We start from the raw sequence: 20,226 nt of genomic DNA on the forward strand, positions 1-20,226 counted from the left end.
CTCAAACGCTACTCTGAGACAAGCCAGTCTATAAATTTGGCGCATCTAGCTAGACATGTTGGAAACCTTTCTCTTCCTCATAACACCTATTGGTTGGCTTAGCTTACACCAGTTTTTTGTGCCAAAGTTTTTTGTGCCAAAATGTTGCCACTTTTTTGGCGCAAGATGACTCCCGTGTTTGTTAGACCACGTCCCCTTTCTAGCTAAGCTGCTCCCCCTTATCAAGCGCAGTGCAAAAAGTTTCTAAAATAGTTAATAAATGTGGCACACTGCATGTATGTCAGATTTCTGCCTTAAGTTAAGCGAGAATTCTGGTGAATTTTGAATAATACATCTGCCCCTTGTGTTTCAATTCCTCACAATTTTTAAGATCTCTGTTTGCTCATAGTAAATCAGAATATTCTTGTTTAAATTCAGTGGTTAAAAACCTGTACAGAACGAACACTCTTAACAGTTGTCTCCAGTCTAAGCAACCTTCTGTGAGCTACATACAGTACTATCTCTAAAATGTATCAGCTTCCGGTGGTCAGAGGATTGACCAGAAACGGCATGTTGGATTTCAACGTGCCTGATCTTTTGTTCTCACGGGGGGATAAGTTGCCGCCAAAGGTGTATGGCATGACTTTTATCCTCCCTTCTCATTGAGTACATATGCATACTTGGGCGAGTCCAGCATGCATGTGTTTTGGGGGGTAGGAGGAATAGGTCTCAGCTGAACAAGGAATCGGCTGACTACTATGGCCACCTAAATTCTCAGGTGAGAGCAATTCTTCGATTTTAGCCTGGATGCAAATAAGATCTTGAAAACGGTGATACTAAACAGAGAACTTTAAAAAGTTGAGGAATTAAAACACAAAGTATATTAGAAAGGATGAGAACTTTAAACTATATGACTATTAAGCTTTATGTACAAAAATCTGAAAACTCATTTAAGTAACATAATAATAGAAACAACAGTGCATTATGCAGACTATATCTCCCGTGGTATTAAAACATCTTTGATGTTTACAAGCTGCTATTAAAATAGTGTAGCTATTTTAGCACAGGCCCGGAAAGGATAATGAAGTAAAAGAGAGTATTAAAATAACAAAAACAGCTATGAATCTTGGTAGAGGTGTAAAGACAATAAACGAAAGACTTGTAGGTGGTATAAAAGGCCTTTTATTGCAAATAGATCCCTGCAAATGTCCCTACTAGATCATAAGAGATAAGGCCGAGAGGTTATATGAATGTGTTACAGGATGAAATGAATGAACTAGATCAGGTGAAATTATTGAAGACCACAGATTTTAAGAGAATAGATTAAAAGGCGAGTTTGCACAGATTTTTTTTCCGAACTACTGACAAACACAGAATAATTTGAGAAATCGTTTCAAGTATTTGGAGGTTATTTTCATCAGTTCAAACATTGGTGGATGGGTTTCCTCTCCTTTGCTGACAGCGTCATTATTGCTTACGTATAGGCTATATTCACACAGGGAATTCTGGCTGAAAAACTGCTGGAATGTCCGCTGTGGAAAACTGCACGACGTGACCCTCTGCCGTCCTGCAGGCCGGCTTCTTGGGATGACAGCGGTCACCCGGGATGAAATGTCATCCAAGGAGGCTGGCCTGGACGAAGAAACACAGAATTCTGGGTAAGTATAAAATATTTTCTTTTTTCTGAGTTGCATTTTTTTTGCAGTGGAATCGCAGTTTTTCTGCCACTAAAAACGCAACATCTGCTATTTGTTGTGGCCTTTACCTCACCATTGAGTTCAATGGGGAAAACCCGTAACAAATAAGCAGCGATTACGCAAATACATTTGACATGCTACGGATTAAAAAACTTCACCGTAGGTAAATTTCTGAGCGTTTTTTCCGCTCAGCAGTTACGCAGCTTGTTCAAATCCCATCCACTTCGTTGCTAATGTATTATGCTGCGGATTTTCCGCAATGAAATCCGTTACGGAAAATCCGCAGTATTTACATTACGTGTGAACTTACCCTTATAGAAAAAGAAAAGGCCGGCACGACAAGATTAGTAAGCAAAAGTGCCAGGCCAAAATCATTATAAACTATCCAAAGAAAACACATTGCTCCACAATTAAGAAGATAGCAGGGCAGATTTATTGTTCAAAATGCGCAAGAATTCTAGCTCAAATTGTGCCAGAATTTTCGTGTACATGCTGTACTCCACATTTATTAACTGTTTTAGACCCGTTCTTGACATGCTTGGCAAGTGGGCATGGCTTAGAGTTAAAGGGGCGCAGCTTAAAATGCGACACCACGCACCATAAAAGGGCCAAAATTTTGCCTAAAAACAGTTGTAAATTAAGCCAACTTTACGTATTGTAAGGAAGAGAAAAATGTCTAGCATATCTAGCAAGATGCGCCAAATTTATTATACAGCATGTACCACTTTGATAAATTTGGCGCATTTTTTGATTGTGTTGTCTAGGTTTACACTGTCTAAAGTTTAGAAAGGATTAGTAAATCTGCCCCTATGTCTGCTCATCTAACCGTACTTTACCAGCATTTTAACCCATTTTTTTTAATTCCCACTGAGGATGCTGGTTTATCTGCCAGCAGAAACACATCTGGGACATATTATTAGGGCTTTATTTAGGGTTCTTCAGGTATAATTTGCGGGGTCACACCTTTCAGGACAATTGCTCCGCTAAGGGAGAGTACAGGGTACAATTTGAGGGACAGTTTACATGTATTTCTGTATTTTCCCCTTACTTACTCTAAGGGTAGTAACACACTAGACCAGGGGTCTCAAACTCGGCCGGGTAAATGGGCCGCAGATAGAAAAAATTTGAAGTTGACCGGCCGCATTACTTTCAAATTTGATACAATACAAAATTATTGTTAATCAATTAGTTATTTGAACTACAATAACAATACTACATTGCTATAATAATACTACATTACTATAATAACAATACTACATTGCTATAATAATACTACATTACTATAATAATAGTGCTAGATTTAAACTTAACGGAAATTTGCGAGTTTACTCCACATTCTTCCTTTAACAATCCAATTTTCCAGTTTGTGTCGCTAAATGCAGTCTGGCTGCTTAGTTGCACAGTGCCCTCTGTAGATAATGCCACAGTGCCCTCTGTAGATAATGCCACAGTGCCCTCTGTTGATAGTGCCACACACACACCCCCTATAGATAGTGTCACACAACCCCCCCCTGTAGATAGCTCTATTGGGGCTCCCTCTAGGATTGGAATCCCCAGCCAGAGCATTGCCAACGCTTAGGCCGGGAATTCCTCTGCTGGAGAAACCCCTGACATCACTGCTCATGGACAGTGACATCAGGGGATCCTCCTGGATCAGAATGTGATGTCATGTGCAACCCCAGAGTTGGAGTTCCAGAGCAAAGCACTAGTATAGGCTCTGCTCCGGAACTCTGGGGAAGCCCCAGATGTCACTGTCCATATATGGACAGTGGTATCAGGGGCAACCCCAGAGCCAGAGTCCTGGGCAAAGCGCTAGCGCTCTGCATGGGACTCCAGCTCAGCTCCTGACATCACTGCCAATATATGGACAGTGATGTCAGGGGCAACCCCAGAGCCGGAGTCCCAAGAAGAGCGCTACTAGCGCTCTGCCTGGGACTCCAGCTCTGCTCTTGACATCACTGTCCATATATGGACAGTGATGTCATGGGCAACCCCAGAGCCAGAGTCCCGGGCAGAGCGCTACTAGCGCTCTGCCTGGGACTCCATCTCTGCTCCTGACATCATATATGGACAGTGATGTCAGAGGCTTGCCCAGCCGGAGTCCCAGAGCAGAGCTGCTTCTAGCACTCTGACTGGGACTCCAGCTCTGCTCCTGACATCACTGTCCATATATGACAGTGCAGTAGTCCCGAAGCAGAGCGATAGTATAAGCTCAGGGGAAGTCCCTGACATCACTATTGATATATGGACAGTGAAGTCAGGGGCTTCGTCATTCGCCGGCACACTTCTTCTGCCTGCTCTATCCTCTCCCGAGGGAGCTACGGTGCCCCACGGGCTGCAGATGACAGCCTCAGGGGCTGCGGGTTTGAGTTCCCTGCACTAGGCGGATACGTTTTGTAAATGTACGCAGCGTATCAGCCCTGGAAGCCACAGGGAATCTCACCCGAAAATCTGCACAAAATTGTTGCTGAAATCCTGTAGGAATTAAAATAAAAGTTCATACTTACCCTGGTCATAGTGATGGCGACGCATCCCTCTCTTCTGAGCTTAGCCCGGTCTGTGATGATGCTGTAGTCCATGTGTCCACTTCAGCCTTTGACTGGCTGCAGCAGTCACATGGGATGAAACATCAACCCAGGAGTCCAGGCTGTGCTCAGAAGAGAGGCTCATGACACTAGGACTATGGCAGGGTGTAAGTATGAGACCTTGCTGGTTGAGTGAATTGACGCTGCAGCCATGAAGGAGGGACTGCACATTCAGTATTTAACAAAAGAAAAAAAAGGCAATTAATATTGCTTGAGTAAATTCGGGTACCGGCTTCCTGCTTTTAATGCCAGCTGGACCATGGAATACCGACCAGGTGGCAACTCTACTCACATCTAATACAACCTACAATTACATACAACTTGCATTCTGTTGTTTCAGGTGGGTTAGCCCTAAACAGTGTAGGATATGAAAAAAATGGTGCATATTTATTATTCAGGTTACATGTGATTTTGGTAGAAGTAGCACAGTTGAAAAAAAACCTGCATCTAAATTTGTATGTAAAGATAGTTTTTTTTATTTCATAAAGGAAAGCCAAGAATGTTGGTGTGGTGAAGCTGTAAATCTACTTTCAGACTCACTTTCAAAGTTAAGGGTAAAAAAAGGTGCAAATTATTGGTGCAAATGTTTAGCTACTCCAAGCACGTATAAAAAGAAATTCATACAGACAAATACAAAAGCACCATAATAATAATCTAGGTGCAACTCTTAACAACTACTCTCTCCAATTTAATTGCTGCAAAATACACGATATGTAACTCCTTAATACGGTACGTGTTTTAGACCTTAAAGGACCAGTGTCACGAAAAAAAATTTTTTTACATCAATTTGACTTTAGTGTGTTATTAAACATTTTTCAATTTATTTGTATGTTTGTGTTTTACTTTTTTTTATTTTTTCACTTTTTCTTCCCTATGGGGGCTGCCATTTTTTTTCCATTTCTGTATGTGTCGATTAACGACACATACAGACATGGAATACGGCAGCTACAGTCCCATAGTGAATGCGAACGGGGCCCGTTCCATCCACTATGCTGTACGCCGTCTGTGTGGGAACGGCGCATGCGCCGCTCCCACACAGTCCAAGTTGAACTGTGCGACGTCCGGCGCCATTTTCCTGTGGACCGGAAGTCGCGATCGGACAGTAAGATTACTACTTCCGGTCGCGGCTTCCGGACTTGTGCACTTGGAGCGGCGGTAGCAGACGGAGCGGACGGACCGGAGGGAGCGGCGGCGGCAGGAGCAGGTAAGTTATTTCTATGTATGTTCGTGTTTTAGTGTGTGTTTACTACTGTATGTTAATCTACTACACTGTGTGTTAGCTCAAAAAATGGCGACACACAGTGTAGGAGGTTTGACCGTTCAATCCCCTCATTTCTCCCGGCACTAGCCAGGATAAAGGAGGGGGGGATTCTGAGAGCTCACTAGAGCGAGTGAGTTTTCTCAAATTTTGCAGCATAAAGCAATGTGGTTGCTTTACCACATGCAATGCTGCAATTTTGGGAATTGCTCCATCTAGTGACCAGCGCTGGGAAATATTATAAATTAGAATCTAATTTATAATATTTCCTGACTCGTGAAAAAAAAAAATAATTAGAACAATGTCTAATCACCTATACACTAACTGTTTAACTAAAAAAAAAAAATGTTTTTCTAGCGACACATTACCTTTAAGGACCAAGCAATATTTGACATTTTTTCATTGTCGCATCTAAAGAGCCATAACTATTATATTTTTTTTATAGATAGAGCTGTATGAGAGTTTGCCTTTTGCAAGACAAATTGTATTTTAAAATTACACCATTTTGGAAAACATATAATTTATTGATTAGCTTTTATTTATGTTTTTCGGGGAAAATGCAAAAAAAAAAAAAGGAATTCCACCATTGTTTTTTTGTAGTTCCGTTGTCCGTTGTTTACGAAGAGGTAAAAATAACAAATTAACGTTATTCTACAGGGTGGTTGAAATCGGGTGATACCAAATAAGTATAGTTTTTTTTTATCTTTTAGAGGAATAAAATAAAAATTTAAATATGTTAACTTTATTCTGTGGGTAGATATGAATACCGCGATACCAAATTTATATATTTTTTTTTTTATCCTTGAATGGCTGCCCTTGAAACACTATATGGCGGTCATAAGAGGTTAATAAATGTGGGCTAATTACTCCATGGAGTAGTATTTGGAGACAGTAATGTTGCTATACGGTTGCAGAGGTAGCAAATGCAACAAGACCCAGACACCTTGGGGGCTCCTCACAATCACATGAAATATCTTACTGATATAGTAGTAAAATGACAACTGTTAAATTCATAATAAAATATTCGTACTAGACGCAGTTTTCTTACTATAAGAATTAATATAATTTATAATGTACATAAATTTGCTTATAGCATGCCAACATTAGATTGAGTGGCATGTGAAAGAAAGTATTGGAAGTGAAGTGGAGGGCTCAGAAGTAGCTTTTTTTTTTACCGATGCCCAGGACATCCATCCCATGCCTGTGTGGTGGAATGAAAGGAACCAAAAAGCCATGGAGAGAAGTACACTGAACAACATCATTGTGTTCTTAAAATGGAAAGTGTCTCTGCAAGTTATTACTTCTATTACACATATTAAAAAAAAAACTTTCTAATATCTGATTTCTTTCTTTTTTATTATTTTATGTTTCACAGTAAGACATTTGCTCTAAAATAGTCATTTCTGTTCCTGAACGAATGTGGACTTGAAGTATGAGTCAGTAACAGGTGCTACACCACTAAGTAGTCAGAACAGAAGCGCTGTCAAGCAGAAAAAAGTATACAAATTTATCTGAAGTTTACTTTATTAAAGCCACTTTTAAACAGTAAAATCCCACGCCGATAGTGCACAGTATATGAATGTGTGAAAGGACAGCAAGTAAGTGTATAACTATATAGTGGTAGATCTCACTGGAACTACCATGCCAAGCCCATGCTGTATGGCAACATACTCTCACGTATCTCTTATTGGAACTGATTTGCTTTTCCCCCAGGCACAACATAGACATCAAGTTGCAGGCAGTCACGTACTGTACGTTCTTTTATGCATTTCTCGTTACTTATTCAGTCATATTCAGTCATTGCCACAGTGGGTTTTATAATATAATTTTCATATGTCAGACACACACACACACACACACACACACACACACACACACACACACACACACACACACACACACACACACACACACTAGGAATAAGTTCATATCTGTGTGTAGAGTTAAGGTGACCATAAACAGTAGATGAATGCAGAAGATCACGGAAGATATTGTTTACGAATTCTTGGAACACTGCTGGAGTGTTACACAGTCCAAAGGGCATTACGAGATATTCATAGTGACCATATTCATGCGGTATTCCATTTGTCACCCTTGCGGATACGGATCAGGTTGCAGGCCCCTCATAGATCCAGCTTAGTGAAAACCTTGGCTCCTTGAATCCTGTCAAAGAGATCGGAGATAAGCGGCAAGAGGTACCTGTTTTTTTAATCCTGATTTGGTTCAACCCACGGTAGTCAATGCATGGTCGAAGTGATCCATCCTTTTTCTCCACAAAGAAGAATCCAGCTCCGGCTGGTGACGTGGCCTTCCTGATGAACCCCCTCTCTAAGTTCTGCTTGACATATTCCGACATGGTCTAGGTTTCCGGAAAGGAGAGAGGACAAAACCCGTCCGTGAGGGGGAGAGGCTTCATGAAGCAGCTCGAAAGGACAGGGGGCGATGAGGAGGAAGTACCTCTCCAAAGAGAGACTGAGGCAGAGGAGAAATAAGAGTTTGAACCTGAGGCAGACAGCGGTGAAGACATCGGGGTCCCCATTGGAGGACTTCTCCGGGATTCCAATTAAGGAATGAAGCGTGCTGGCGAAGCTATGGTAATCCCAGCAGGAGGGGGTTTATAGCGTTTGATAGGACATAGAAGGCTATAGATTCAGAATGAAGGACTCCTATCTGTAATCTCAGAGGTTTGGTGATATACAGGATAGGATCTGGCAGAGGTTGGTCATCAGCAGAAGCAACCGCCAGAGGTTTCTCCAGAGGTACAGTGACCAACTGGAGACGGTCTGCTAAATCCTGCTGGTTGAAGATTGCAGCTGCTCCAGAATCAAATTAAGCATGAACAGTGTGAACCTTCATTGGTGACGATAGACACAGGAATAGAAAGTTTTGGAGAGAATTTAGTGGTCGAGGGAGATTCACTTAGGATTGTCTCTCCAATCAGGTCTAGGGGCTGGAGTTTCCTGGCTTTTAAGGGCATTGGCACATGAAATGTCCCTTGGGGCCACAGTATAGACATTACCCAGTCGATCGTCTGCGTTGCTGTTACTGGTCGGACAGTCGGAGTCTGTCTATGTGCATAGGCTCCACCGGAGGTGCAACAGAACAGGGCAGTGGAGTCGAAAATACTTTTTCTCCCGACGAACTTCCAGAGTGTGCTCCTGGATCCTCATATCAATCCAGGTTGCCAGAAGTATTAGAGCATCCAAGGTAGCAGGAAGCTCTTGAGCTACCAGTTCATCCTTAATATAAGTGGCAAGACCCTGCCAGAAAGTTGCCTCATTATTCCAAACCAGCTCCTCTGCCAGTGTACGGAAGGAGATGGCATACTCCCCAACAGTTGACTCCCCTTGATGGAGGATCAGCAGTGAAGCAGCCGCAGAGGATGTCCGACCCGGTTCCTTGAACACTGTACGTAAGGTCTCAAGAAACAGAGGCAAATCAGAGAATTCCAGACCCTCTAGTTCCAAGATGCCAGGGCTTTGCCAGAGAGGAGAGAAATAATAAAAGCAACCTTGGCTCCATCAGAGGGGAAGAGATGGGCACGTAACTTGAAGTGGACCGTACACCGATTGATAAAGCCTCTACAGGTCTTAGGATCCCTGTCGTAGTGAAGAGGTAGAGGCAATGAAATTGTAGACCCAAGACAGGCAGGAGGGACAGCAGGTGGTGGAACAGTGGTAGCAGCCGGAGGAAGTACTGTGGGAAGATCCAAACTAGTAATTATGGAGTTTACAGCCTGTAGGAGCTGATCCTGGCGTGACCTGAGGTCATGCATGTCTGCTTGCATCATCTGGACCGTGGTATTGGGTTGGCCAGCGGGATACATGGCCTGAGCGTACTGTCATGGCTGTAAGGTATGTGGACCCACTAGGCCGCTCCGCCGCAGCCGAGCAGCAGCTAGCCATACAACAGTCAAAGATAGAAAAGTAAGAATTGAATCCAGCGCTGAGTCCTTTTGGGTCTGTTAAAATAGGAAGCCATGACTAAGGACGCAGTTGGCGTCAGAAACGCGTAGGCACCGCTCACACTGCTAAACCATCTATTGTACTTTGGAATTACCCGTACTCACCATTTTTGTTGTTTTAACTTTGTTGAAAATAAAACATGGAAGAAGCTTCCTATTTTAACAGACCCAAAAGGACTCAGCGCTGGATTCAATTCTTACGTTTCTGTCTATGCTTATACGTGTACCGACACGAGGACCCGTGCGCGAACGACACAACATATCCGTGATAAGGTGAGCTGGAGGAACCCTCCCACTGTTTCTAGTCAATGATAGTCTTTAGGACAAGAGTACCTGGATAGAAGATTTGGCAGACACTTGGCATGGCAGACACGTGGCGGAGCAGACACATGGCGTAGCAGACACTTGGCACAGATGACACTTTGACACAGATTACATTTTGGCACAGATGACACTTGGCACAGATGATACTTGGCACAGATGACTCTCGACTTCAACACTAGACCTCACACTAGAAGAAACGCAATGACTGGATACGGGATACAGGACACGGGAACACTGGATACGACTAAGGGACCATTTGCAATAGTGAACATGGGCAGACACAACAATGCTCAGGCAAGGAGGAGGCGGGTAGAGTACTTTAAATAGACAAAGCTGCATAGGGATTGGTTAGGGAATATTTCACATTGGTGCGCTCTGGCCCTTTAAGGCTGGAGCGAGCGAAGCAGTGGGGAGCTGCAGTCGCGTGTGCTGGTGTTTCCAGGGAGGGAGACGCCGGCACGAAGAGTGTGTCCTGCGGTCGCGGCTGCCGGAGGTACGTAGAACGTGCCGGCGGTCAGCGACCGCAGGCAGAACAGTCTCCCTCTCCACGTTAAAATAAAATTAACAATCAACCGAGCACGGATCGGGTCATAATAGTATTACTTTTATAGATTTATATAACCATGTTGTGTGTACTGTATATACCATTTACATTTTATTTTACATTAAAACAGATCTCAGTCTGAATATCAGTGTTCAGTTACATTTTGACTGCATTTTCCATGTGATGGAATTTCAGTAAAAAGTCCTTACAGCAGCCACATTCTTGGGGTTTCCTTCTGTGGTTAAAAGAAGCCAATAGGCTTATAAATAGATTGTTTACGGTTTATTATTGGTTTATTGCCAGATGGCTAGCTTCTAACAGTGGTGCTTTAAGAAATAGGTTTAAAATGTCCACTTGTGTTGCTCCGATGCACTTCTTATTAATCCCTTAATGGCGCAGCTTATTTTGGAATGTAGGAATGCACATTGGTCATAGGTTTTTCTCAGTCTATGCAGCTATGTTTGTTTTTTCAGAGCAATTTACCCCTTTTTTAGGTAGCACTTTCTGTATATATATGTATGTATTTCTTATGCATTTGTTTCCTTTATATTCGTATTTGAATTTAGAAGCGATTATTTTTTAAAAACTGTATGTAATTCCATGCCAAAGTATTATCCTGAGGGTGCATTCACAGAGACGTAACCAGGCTTTGTGTGGGAAACATATGTAGTGGAAAGAACAGGATAGGTTTTCTTGCTTTCCCATGATGGTATGCAATCCCATTTTTTAAAGGGCTTTCCGTAACTTGGATAGGTCCTTAATATTTATTCGGAGGAGGTCAAATTCCCTCAATATTAAAGGTCTGAAAACCCCTTTAATATGTGGCTGCCTGATAAAGCCATATTGTGATGGTGTGAATTCAGCCTACATCTAACCTAGAAAAAACAATGCCCTGCGTCTGTATATCTCTAGGCTCCACGGTTGCCGGAATTCTATAGAAGCCCTGATGATGCACAGCATTGTAAGTACTCACTATAGTATTTTTTTTCTTGCCTATTAGTAGTACATATATGTGAATATATGAAACTACAGCCTGTAGTTCTGGTTTCCCAGCTTGCAGATTATCCGTAAATGTTTAGATGTATCCTCAGCCATCAAAAAATCCATCTAGTGTAAACAGCCACAACAGCAATAGCGCTGAAATAGCACAACTATAGAAAGACATCTACAAAACGCAGCCTAAGGAGGGGAAGAGAAATACCCAAAATATGCAGGTTAGACGCAACATCTCTGGCTGCACTACATCTAATATACCTATACAACAGCCTAAGGAGTGATGATAATTTTTTGGGGGAAATGGTGTCAATCACAATTTTTTTTTTTATGTCTGCCATTATGGGAAAGCCCAGGCTGTCACTGACAGTCAACATCTTGTGCAGGTAGTGTGGGCACGAGGTCACCAATGCAAATACACAGGATGTAAATGCATGTTCAACTGCGGCTTCAAGCTAATAATTTAGAGGTACGTTCACATTGCATAGTGAGAAGGGGATAATAAAATATTCTTGGTATAAGTTACCCACATGTTCACAAGATTATTGAAGGTATGTGTAATATGTACACTACATATTGTGCTTGTATTATTTGCGGCAATGAATGCTACATCCCTTTTTGGATTCCAGGGAATTTATATTCTAGGAACAAATTATAAATAGCACCGCAATCTTGGCCGTCATCTAGAACATGTAGGAATGAATGACTTTGTTAGTCCCTTATAACAACATTCCATTGGTTTCTTAATAAAGCATATTGGGCACCTACAGATGGTCATGTTGTGTCTGCAATCCTTATGTTCTGTAAATGTTGTCCAACTTTCAGCAACACATTTATAGTAAATTCAGCATGAATAGAAAAGTATTGGACTATACTAAAAACAGTTTTAAAGACAAGCTCCACCTATGTATGTTTCCGAAATGGACCCTCACTATGATAAATTATCTGCAAAATGGAATAAGCTAAACACCATATACAGTAGGCAATGGAATCATTTTGTACAATTTCAAGTTTAGCCCATGGAGAAAGCCATTGTATATGTATGTACTATATGCTCCAGACCAAGTGTTGAAAAGAATCTGGTTTTATAGAAGATAGGACCCTTGCCAACAAGCAAAGTAGGGTAAAGAAAGATACATATGCACTTCTTACCTGCATTTTTATTTTAAACAATACAGCCATTCTGTTCCAAAAAAACACTGCCATATATTTTCAACACACTATACTGTCATTCAATGGCCAAATAATACCACCACACAATGCCTAAATATTGATATGTTAATGGTAAAGCTAAAGTACCTTGTGAACTAAAGTAGTGTAGGGGTTAATTGTAAATTCATTGTTTTTCTAGGGTCAGTGTAGGAGTTGCTTATTACTCTCCATAGGCTCTAAAAATGTCCTGCTGTAACAGGAGGCTGAAAGGCGCAGCCTGTCTGAAGCTAACCACGTTCAGCTTTCCCTTCCTACATGCACTGATGATACAGGGCAGAGACTGAGAGGACTGTATGGCCAGTGCCGCACCTGCCAGGAGGCCAGGTGAGCCGACGGCCTCAGGCGGCACCACCTATCCAAACGGGGGGTGGGGGGCGGCATTTTCAGCCCGGGACGGACTGGACGGGGGGAGGGGCCATGCAGACGCACATAGATAGCAGACGTGCCAAACGTCTGAAACACTCCTCCTCTCTGACGCTGTACACAGCACATGCAGCCAGAGAGGAGCAAGTCTGCAGGAGGAGCGACGAGCAGCACGAGGTAAGTTCCTGCCTTGCTGGGACCGGGACCCGTGACGTGAGTATACTGCAAGGGGGAGTCTGGGCATTTTACCGACAGCAGAGGGCTCTATGGGGCTGGAATAATCCACCCCATAGAGCCCTCACATCACTATAATGGAAGGATTAGTGTGGGTGGGGGAGGGTCTGAGCGTCTGACTGTCTGACTTACTGCAGAGAGCTCTATAGGGGGGATTTTGCCCCCCCCTTTAGAGCAGTCAGTCAGATGCTCAGACCCCCCTAAACTTTCAGTATAGTAACTAGTCAGGGCTCTATGGTGGGGGGACAATTCCCCCCTATAGAGACCTCTGCTGTCAGTAAAACGCCCAGACCCCCCCCCCCCTTGCAGTATACTCCTGGCTTTGTAGCTTTAGGCTTTGTAGCTTTCCTGTTCTTAATTAGCGTGGGAAAGCTACAAGCGTGGTTGTGACTGGTGAGTCTCACAGTCACTCCCAGTGCACACTGCATGTGGCAGCTGCGGCAGCCAGTCTGACTGTGAGTCTCTGACCAGTCACCACCCACACGCAGCAGACAGACAGGAGAGACTAATAGTGCCTGTCGTTGAATAAACCCTCAACTACTACAGTTTCACAGGCATTGACTATGAAGCTTTCTATAGTGTAATGGTCAGCTTGTCTGCCTTAAATATGGAGGTTGCTGGTTCAAAGCCCAGCTGGGTTTTTTTGTTTTTTTTATATCTTACTTGTATTGGGTTTTGTTCACACTACCATTAACATACATTTACCTCTCTTCCGTCAGAGGAAGAGAGGATCAATACGTTAAACGGAAAGCAACGGCTCCATTAGAATTACCATTGCTTTCAATGGTAATTCTTTTGTATCAGTTGCTTTCCATTTGTCTCCGTTCACTAGGTTTCCGTTCTTTTGAATGGAAATAAAAGTTCTGCAGACTTCACTTTTGTTTCCTTTAAAAAAAACGGAAACTTAGCGAACGGAGACAAACGGAAAGCAACTGATACAAAAGAATTACCATTGAAAGCAATGGTAATTCTAATGGAGCCGTTGCTTTCCCTTTAACGTATTGATCCTCTCTTCCTCTGACGGAAGAGAGGTAAACGTATATTAATGCTAGTGTGAAAGAAGCCTTAGGGCCTGTTCACATCAGCGTTGGCTTTCCGTTCTGGGGTTCCGTCTGAGGTAACTCCGCAACGGAAAATCAAACTGAAACCACAGCTTCCGTTTCCGTCACCATTAGCACAGTCGACTGCGCTATTGATTCCGTCACAAAACTGAAACCTGCCGGAATGGTGACGAACGGAAACCATTAGCAATGTTTCCGTCACCATTGATTTCAATGGTGACTGAAACGGAAGCTGTGGTTTCAGTTTGACTTTCCGTTGCGGGGTTCACCCGACGGAAACCTCCCACGGAACCCCGGAACGGAAAGCCAACGCTGATGTGAACAGGCCCTAATCCTTCCCCATAAACCTGCCCCCGCTAATTAAAATAAATATATTATATAATGTATATAGCACTGTATCCTGTATCTGTCAGGTCAGCGGGACTGACTGATTCAGTGTCAGCGAGTCCTGCAGGATCGAGCTGTTACCGATCACATCTAAGTTCATAACTTAGATGTGATCGGTAATAGGCGACCTAATGTATTCAGGTCTGAGCGCTATATACAGCTGCTCTGTATACAGGATACAAAGCAGCTGTATCTCAAAAAGTGCAAATCATTTTCAATAAAAAGTAATTAAAACTTGCACCAATTGCATTAATAGATATCTTTATATATCATAGTGACATGTCTGAAGTTTTCATCGGTGGGGGACCGAGCACTGAGGCCCCCACCGATCGCTAAAACGAAGCAGCAGAAGTGCTCAGGTGAGCGCTGTGCTGCTTAATTTATAATCGACTTTCAGCCGAGTGAGCGGTGTACGTACTCCTAGACTTTCTATTGAGCCCGTACACTGCTCCAAGGAAAGCCAAACAGAATTGAAGCGGCACACCGCTCACCCGAGCACTTCTGCTGCTTCGTTTTAGCGACTAGTGGGGGGTCTCAGTGTTCAGACTTCACTAATCAAAACTTCTGACATGTCAAAAGTTTTTTAAAAAGTTGTTACACTTTAAAGAGAATCTTTCACCTGCCCACAGATTTGCATTTGAGTGCAGCGTGTAATGGGGAGGGCTACACAAACTCTGGGGCACTTTATATATTTTTTCCTACCCTCTGTCCTTACTTAGATATCGGTGCTGTAATATTTGGCGCCCGATATTTAAATAACCCCATGAACTGCCAATGGGGCGGTAATTGGCAAGGGGACGTGTAACATCGCTGTGACACAATCCGCTACAGACAATGTCAACAGCATGAGCTGGAGAGAGGAGATCATGTGTGCACGCACACGCTCTCACTCTTCAGCTCTCGGCAGGCAAGTACAAGACTGTGATCTCAGGTGAGAGATCAGTCTTGTCGTCCTTGTCTGCCGAGAGCTAAAGAGTGAGAGCGTGCGTGCGCGCACAGCTCCGATGCCATGGAACAGAAGAAGACGAATTCGCACTCTTCTTCTCCTCTTGTGTTCCTTAGTGGTGGCGGAGCTGCGCGTGCACGCGCTCTCTCTCCAGCTCTTGCTGTAACGCTGACCGTAGCTGATTGGACAGTGTCACAGCGATATTACACGCCCCCTTGCCAATTACCTCCCCATTGACAGTTCATGGGGTTATTTAAATATCGGGCGCCAAATATTACAGCACTGATATCTAAATAACGAAGGAGGCTAAGAAAAAAATCTAAAGTGCCCCAGAGTTTGTGCAGCCCTCCCCATTACATGCTGCACTCACCTGCACATGTATGGGGAGATGAAAAGTTATCTTTAAAAGAAAGGTGTTCTAATTTTTTTATTTGATATGTTTTATTTTATGGGCCTAATTTTTCTAATTATTTTAATATGTTTCCGAAGGTAGCTATTTATTCATATGTCTGTACTTCTGTGGGGGCAGCCAACTTTATTTTTATTTTTCATACTGCTAATTTTTGTTTTGTAGGTTCCGCTGGACCATTTCGACTACGTCGTAGATTCGTTGAACTACTTCGCTGATTTATTTTTATTTTTTATAAAATGGTTAAAGTGGATTGTGTGGAAGAGTTGTCATTTCAATAAAATAAATTTCTTTATGTCTCTGTTTTTTAATACTTCATTACCGCCTTAGTAATGGCAGCTGTCTGATTGAGAGCATCCATTACTAAGAAGGGGCTTAGTGTTAGCCAGTAATAAGGCTAGCACTAACCCCTATTATTACCCCGGTACCCACCGCCACCAGGAATACCGGGAAGAGCTTGGTACGATCCAGCACCCGACTGTCTAAAGAGAAGGGCGGGTACTGGCATGGCTGCAGGCTGGTACTATCAGGCTCGGAATGGCCAAAAACCATGGCTCTTCCCACCCTGGTAATGCTAGGCTGCTGCTGCTTTATTGTATCTGGCTGGTTATGAAAAATGGAGGGGATCTCACGTAACCTTTTTTCTATTATTTTTTTTTTTTTAAAAGATGTGGGGTTCCCGCTATTTTTCACAACCAGCCAGATACAATAAAGTAGCTGCAGCCTAGCATCCCCAGGGTGGGAAGGGCCACGCTTTTTTATCCCTTCCCAGCCTGGTAAAACCAGCCTGTGACCTCCCTGCTGCCTTACCGTCGCTTCAGATGGTCGGGTACTGGATCGTACTCCCCTCGCGGTAGTGAGAACCGGGGTAATAATAGGGGTTAGTGATAGCCTTTTTACTGGCTAACACTAAGCCCCTTCTTAGCAATGGACACTCTCAATCAGACAGCAGCCATTACTAAGGCCATAATAAAGTGACAAAAATAGAGAGAGGGACCTCCAGCTCACCTTGTATGTATAGTTTCAGATCATCTCGCACGGATCCTCGTGTCGGCACACGATAAGTAGACAACAATGGAGAAAAGAAAATTTGGATCCAGCGTGGATTTGTGGAATAAAATGGAACGAAGTTCCAAGTTTAATGAAAAAAATTCGTTAGTTAAAAAAGGAAAAAACCAGGATTATGCTTGGAAGTGTGCAATCCTGATAGTATGAGGAAAAATATCAGTAGTATATGGAGCCTACGCGTTTCAGACGCTACACGCGTCCTTAGTCATGGCTGATGACTAAGGACGCGTGTAGCGTCTGAAACGCATAATCCTGGTTTTTTCCTTTTTTAACTAACGAATTTTTTTCATTAAACTTGGAACTTCGTTCCATTTTATTCCACAAATCCACGCTGGATCCAAATTTTCTTTTCTCCATTGTTGCCATAATAAAGTATTAAAAAAAACAGACAAGAAAAACTTTTATTGAAATCTAAACTCCCCCATGCAACCCTCTTTCACCATTTTATTTATTTTTTTAAAAATAGATCATCGGAGTAGTCCAATGAATCTACGACGTAGTCCAAATGCTCCAGCAGAACCTACCAAAAAAAAGCAGTATAACAATTTTAAAAACTTAAGTTTGCCACAATAGTCACTCAATATAACTATACTGTAATCACTTATATGGTTTGCAGATATCTTGTGTATAACTGGCAACTACCTCTATAAGGTCACTATATGGTGGTAATATTGGTCTATATATAGTGTGATTTATTCACTAACAGTATGGTGGGTTTTTTCTGACACAATGTTGTAGTAATATGTGATCATGGTTTGGTAGTTTTATTCAGTAACCGTATGGAGGTATTATTCAGTAACAGTATGGAGGTATTATTCAGTAACAGTATGGAGGTATTATTCAGTAACAGTATGGAGGTATTATTCAGTAACAGTATGGAGGTATTATTCAGTAACAGTATGGAGGTATTATTCAGTAACAGTATGGAGGTATTATTCAGTAACAGTATGGAGGTATTATTCAGTAACAGTATGGAGGTATTATTCAGTAACTGTATGGAGGTATTATTCAGTAACAGTATGGAGGTATTATTCAGTAACAGTATGGGGGTATTATTCAGTAACAGTTTGGAGGTATTATTCAGTAACAGTATGGGGGTATCATTCAGTAACAGTACGGAGGTATTATTCAGTAACTGTATGGAGGTATTATTCAGTAACAGTATGGGGGTATTATTCAGTAACTGTATGGGGGTGTTATTCAGTAACAGTATGGGGGTATTATTCAGTAACAGTATGGGGGTATTATTCAGTAACAGTATGGGGGTATTATTCAGTAACTGTATGGGGGTATTATTTAGTAACAGTATGGGGGTATTATTCAGTAACAGTATGGGGGTATTATTCAGTAACAGTATGGGGTATTATTCCGTAACAGTATGGGGTATTATTCAGTAACAGTATAAAGGTATTATTCAGTAACAGTATGGGGGTATTATTCAGTAACAGTATGGGGGTATTATTCAGTAACAGTATGGAGGTATTATTCAGTAACAGTATAAAGGTATTATTCAGTAACATTATGGGGGTATTATTCAGTAACAGTATAAAGGTATTATTCAGTAACAGTATGGGGTATTATTCAGTAACAGTATGGGGGTATTATTCAGTAACAGTATGGGGTATTATTCAGTAACAGTATGGGGGTATTATTCAGTAACAGTATGGGGTATTATTCAGTAACAGTATGGGGGTATCATTCAGTAACTGTATGGAGGTATTATTCAGTAACAGTATAAAGGTATTATTCAGTAACAGTATGGGGGTATTATTCAGTAATAGTATAAAGGTATTATTCAGTAACAGTATGGGGTATTATTCAGTAACAGTATGGGGGTATTATTCAGTAACAGTATGGGGTATTATTCAGTAACAGTATGGGGGTATTATTCAGTAACAGTTTGGAGGTATTATTCAGTAACAGTATGGGGGTATCATTCAGTAACAGTATGGGGTATTATTCAGTAACAGTATGGGGGTATTATTCAGTAACAGTATGGAGGTATTATTCGGTAACAGTATGGGGGTATTATTCAGTAACAGTATGGGGTATTATTCAGTAACAGTATGGAGTATTATTCAGTAACAGTATGGGGGTATTATTCAGTAACAGTATGGGGTATTATTCAGTAACAGTATGGGGGTATTATTCAGTAACAGTATGGGGGTATTATTCAGTAACTGTATGGGGGTATTATTCAGTAACAGTATGGGGTATTATTCAGTAACAGTATGGGGGTATTATTCAGTAACAGTATGGGGTATTATTCAGTAACAGTATGGGGGTATTATTCAGTAACAGTATGGGGGTTTTATTCAGTAACTGTATGGGGGTATTATTCAGTAACAGTATGGGGGTATTATTCAGTAACAGTATGGAGGTATTATTCAGTAACAGTATGGAGGTATTATTCAGTAACAGTATGGAGGTATTATTCAGTAACAGTATGGGGGTATTATTGGTAATGTTGATGTTACAATCTATCTAAATAACTGTGGTGGGGGCTGTGGGGAAGTGTGAGTGTGGTAGCAGATGATCAGGCTAAGAGACAGTCTGCAGAGTGGCATGTGATGTACTTTGACATGTAGGTGATACATACGTGTGGGATGTGGGCCCATAACTTGTGTACAGCCCAGGGCCTAAGATCATATTAATCCATCGCTGGCATCGAGCCAGCACAGGCAGACCACTACAATACAGCAGGTAGAGCAAAGAAACCGGCCCAGGACGTGACGCTTCAAAACAGTGCTAAGTGCGATCCGTCCTGGACTGGCCTGAATGTAATTGCAGAGAGTGACGCCGCAAATGAGACCGGCTGCCGAGGAGAGATATGGGGCCGTGCAGTGCAGACTGTACTATTTGCACTGCACTGATTGGCAGTAAGAATAATTCTTTAAATATTTTCCATACTTCAAACAACACTTTAAGGCTATGTTCACACTTTTTTGCAGGAGGAAAATTCTGCCTCAAAATTCTGTTTGGGATTTTGAGGCAGATTTTGTCCTTCCTGCACGTCGTTTGCCCCGATTTTCACAGCGTTTTTCGCTCACGACCATTGAGTGCTACGGGCAAAAAACTCAGCGAAATACCCTTTCTCTGCCTCCCATTGATGTCAATAGGAGGTCAGAGGCGTAAACGTGCGAAGATAGGGCATGTCCCTTCTTTCTCAGGAGGCATTTTCGGCTGGTTTTTGACGAGTTTT

This window comes from Rhinoderma darwinii, chromosome 2, assembly GCF_050947455.1.
Source record: "Rhinoderma darwinii isolate aRhiDar2 chromosome 2, aRhiDar2.hap1, whole genome shotgun sequence".
Lineage (NCBI taxonomy): Eukaryota > Metazoa > Chordata > Amphibia > Anura > Rhinodermatidae > Rhinoderma > Rhinoderma darwinii.